The following is a 4,528-nucleotide window of genomic DNA, read 5'->3' on the forward strand; positions in this document are numbered from 1 at the left end:
GTTCAATGGTTAGGAGGTTGTTCCCATCAAGGAAGGCGGCAGTATGTGTGAAGATACGGTGCAAGTAGGAGGTTCTTTTGATGATGGAGATGATAATATGGCTTCTTTTTATAGTATCTTAACAGAAGAGGGTGATTATGAGCCTACATCTTCTCCCTTTGATGTTGATATGCTGGAAGAGGTTACTTGTGAGTACCTAGATTGTTTGCTTGATGAGGACGTGCCTCTGGAAGTGGTCACAGGTGCTCCAAGGGAGTTACTCACCTTTTGTTGATGCATCTAATAACTTTAAGGGCTTCACATGCCTCTTTGCAGGGAAGTATGCTTTGCAGTGCCTCTTGAAGGTAAATGCTCTTGGTGATGATGATGTGACAAATGTTTCCCAGACATTGGATATGCTAAATGACGAAGAAGAGGTGGACGCAGATGATGATTGGGGTTTTGACGACCCGGATGTTCCGATGAATCCCTCGCAGGCTATGTATGTGAACATGGCTCTTGACATGATCAAACACATGAAATCCCTTAGTGGTGTTCGAGATTCAGAAGAGCGAGAGATGCATCATCAATGCTACAAGAAACCTCTCTCAATGCTCTTGAAGCAAAGTAGTTCAATCAAGGAGATGCCTCTCTTACACAGGAGGGTGGAAATTTTGAATGGTTTTACGATGGTGTGGCAGCTACAGGTCCCAAGCTTTAGGTGGAGAGTATGGCCTATATACACACCTTTTCCGTATGCTCATCTTCTTGTGCGGATGCTTTGTGTTCAAGATACAAGCCTCAAGAGGGTGCCCATTTTGTTTGGGATCCAGGTGAGAGTCGGTCTTCAAGTAGGAAGGTTGAGAGCTTTCCCTTTGATCCGGGAGGATGCTAGTCTTTAGGTTGGAAGGCTCAAAGATTTCCCTTTGATCAAGGGAGAGTTTTGTTTTCAAGTTTCTAGCAGGTGGAAGTAGCACAGGGAGTGATATCAGAGCTGTTTGACGTTGTAAATATGGTTTTTTTTTCAAGTTTTTGGAGTTTTCAGCATGCTGTACAGGTTTCTTGCCGACAGGTGTATATAGTTTTCCAGGATAGCTTGGGTTGAGCATGAATGTTCAACGAAGGGGTTGGGCAAAGATGATGGATTTCAAATAGTCCTCTATCAGTGAATCTCAAAGCTGGTCAACCCAGTAGTCAGCCATTTTCGTAATGTCAATAACGGTGTCAAAGTAGCTTTAATGTGCATGTGGGTGGAAGTTTGGGAAGTTGAGCTCATTATCCAGTTTAATTAAGGATCGACATGTCTCTAGGCTTCAATTTGATCATTGTGCAAGGCAACATTTGGCCATCAGAGTGAACGTCGATATCGAGCAAAAACCACCAAAGAAAGCGGTGAAACGTAAAGCTATGGATAAGCCACCTCGAGAGATCGGGTGTTATCAATGCAAGACATCAAGATGAGTTGAGCCACCAAGGGCCATTGGAGCCATACGCGATGCTCGGTGACCCTATAGCCGATATAATTGCTTTGTGAAGTCTCAAAAGGAGTCCATAAGGTGGGCACAGCCCCCTAGTATAACTTTTGTTGGCACTGCCATTAAGTAGGGTCTATGGGGAGGAATTTTGTTGCCATGGCCATAGGGCCTCACGACAATGGGGAGTTGCCGAGCAAGGGTATGTTTTTTAGGTGGACGGCATACATGGGGTTTCTATTTTTGTTTGGTGGTTCGGGTAGAGATTTGATTGTGTTGTGTGTGCGCTTTTTCTATGCTGCAGTTGATAGCGAGAAGGAAGGGATCGTTCAATTTTGAACAAGTTTCTCTCTCTCATCATTACAAGTCTGTGTGTGTTGCACCTCTTCCTTAGTCAAAGACTGACGTTAGCTTAATTGGGCTATTCACACTCTCACAATGGAAGTGGGCAAAGCTGCTACGCATTCACCAACACCCCATTATTCAAGAAGGTGGGATTCTATCAGCCCAAACAACCCTTTCTACGGTGCAGATATTTGGAAGGATAGACATTTCAGTGGGCTTGCTACATCATCACATACATGGAGCGAGTGCTCTACAACATCAGCCTCTTCATCATCACCTTCTCTTTCCTTCGGCCTGCCTCCCGACAGCAGTGTAGACAAAGTGCTCTTTCACAACCTGGTGGAGATTATCCTCTTTGTGGAAACATTTATGGTACAATCACATTGTAGCCCTATCAAGAAGATTATCAAAATGCCATCAAATTGTATGTTGTTTCATGAAGTGTTCATCATGAGGGGAATGTTAATCTGCAAATTGTATATAGACATACACATTTGTACTTAGTGCTTGCACATTGGCATCTTCCATTCTATTTCAAAATAAATTCTTGACATGCATGCACAGGCATCTCTGCTAACAAGATCATTACAACAGATTCCATGTTGTTTCGAGAACTGCCATCACCCATCACATCCTACATCTCAAAACTAGTATGCCATTGCCTAATTTGACAATGTACATTGTAGTCAGACAATGTACGTTATATGGTTTGGTAGCTTCATAATTAGATTTATGCACATACTTGCAGGAGCACCAACATGTCATTTCCATGACATTATTCACTTGTCAACATGCCTAATCCTCGCGATGCCATGAAGGTGCATTTAGCACTTCTCAGTTATGCTGAAATCCTTTGTGTATTTTAGTGTCACTGGATGCAGTTTAGTAAAACCTATGCACGGTAACATATTAGCACAATACAAGGGTTTTTTGGAAGTGTAGCAATGCATGGCACTTCTATGTGTGATTGGGCATAGTCACTTTGCGTGCAAGCTTGTTATAGCCTGTTATGGTTCACCTGTATTTGGGTTTGTGTGGCCCTCAAGCTTGTGAGATCTAGGTTTAGCCACTTTTGGAGAATGGACTGTTTGCATATAAGATACAAGAAATGTACCTATTCATGATCAATTGAGCAAACAATTTTGAATCTCAAATTAGTACGTGCTAAACTCACAAGCTAGATTTCCTGTATAGTTTTGACTTGATGCAACTTGAAAATTCGTAATCCATTTCTCGACAAGTCTAAAGCATTCTTTACTTTATATTTTTGATTCGTGATTCAAATGTGAATGTATCTTTTGGTCAATGAGATATTGAATGTTTTGGGACTCATGCACTTGCTCATCAGGCATCTGAATATGGACTTAGGCCTAAAAAGGTGCAGGGCCAGCTTTTTCAAGGTAATGCTGAAGGGAGATGATCATTGTGTTTTCTTTGATATTCTTGTTTATAAGGCAAAAGGCCTTGATGATGTCTTTTGTTTCCCTCAACAGCTAACCCTCTCGACCAGAATTCAATTATTGACCATCTACAAGATCAAATGGAACAGCTGGAGCAAAAGCTGCTAGAAATAGAAAATTACTTGAAAGCTTTGGAAAATAGCACACGGAAAGTGGAACTTATGCGCTTGCAATCAAATGCGGAGGGTCTACAATAGCAGATTTTTCTAAAGGAGTCAGAGATGGAAAGGACTATCAATCAACTCTCTAGCACACATGTATACACTTTTCTAGTAGTGCATTGTTCTCAAAACCCTTGGTAGTTACTTATCTCTTTCATTGATCTATGCAATGTTGTAGCATGAGGTTGAAAGAAGTGGCTTCTAGAGAAAGCTGATTCTAATGCCAGAGAATCAAACTCACATGCAAAAAAAGTTCATGAGGAATCGCAGAGTCTCCAGTGCCAGGTGGACGCACTACTGCTATGGATGGAAAGTATTGCCTCGTGCCTAAGCAATGAATCGGCAGATGAAGAATTGGAGAGCCTGTTAAAAAATGCATATTCAAAAATGGTAAGGTTGCTTCATCTGCGAGTTTCAACAATCGAATACAATGCGCACACGTATAGATATATAGACAAATCCATACATATCCGAATAGATGAAGAGTGAAGTCATTAATTCATGTGCTTGTAGCCATCACGAGTTTTACCAATGAGTTTAAGGGAGTGCTTGTTGTGAAACATGATTGAAGAATACAAGATATTTATTTCTAATATGGTTGGGAATTTTCATGTTGGAGTTTACCATGCCATGAATCTATATTGTAGGCCAATGGACAAAAGTATCAATTAAAAGCACTCAATGTAGATGGCATATCTGAGGAACTTACAAGGCATAACTATTCAGTGGCCATAATCGCAGCTAAACACAATCCAACTAATGAGCTGATGGTGCTAGTGGCAAAGCTAAGGGGGCAGCTACAAGCGTCTCTATTTCTCTTCAAAAATGGCGTACGCGTCTGATGGAGACGTCGATACCTCTTTAATGAGATCTCTATTGTCCTTGGGTGAATGGTTCTACAGTGTGTGTGCATTTTGCCTCATGCATCAAGATGTCTATCGTGCTTCTCCAAGCAAGAAGACCACACAATCATGGTAAGCACAACTTGTTGGGAAGATTCACAACCACCAGGGTCTAATGCAGACATGTCCTCGCCTATTATCACTCGACATGCTTGCATTCATTCTCTCCCTAGGAAACTGGCACTGTCACAATGAGTGGGCTTCTCACA

General features: G+C 41.7%; 1 pseudogene; it reads left to right on the forward strand.

Annotated features, from left to right (window-relative positions):
- Positions 1-1,889: 1,889 nt before the first annotated feature.
- Positions 1,890-4,259, forward strand: LOC147445340 (uncharacterized; annotated as a pseudogene).
- The last annotated feature ends 269 nt before the right edge of the window (positions 4,260-4,528 follow it).

The sequence above is a fragment of the Adiantum capillus-veneris genome, chromosome 12 (genome assembly GCF_014529385.1).
Source record: "Adiantum capillus-veneris isolate H3 chromosome 12, ASM1452938v2, whole genome shotgun sequence".
Classification (NCBI taxonomy): Eukaryota; Viridiplantae; Streptophyta; class Polypodiopsida; order Polypodiales; family Pteridaceae; genus Adiantum; species Adiantum capillus-veneris.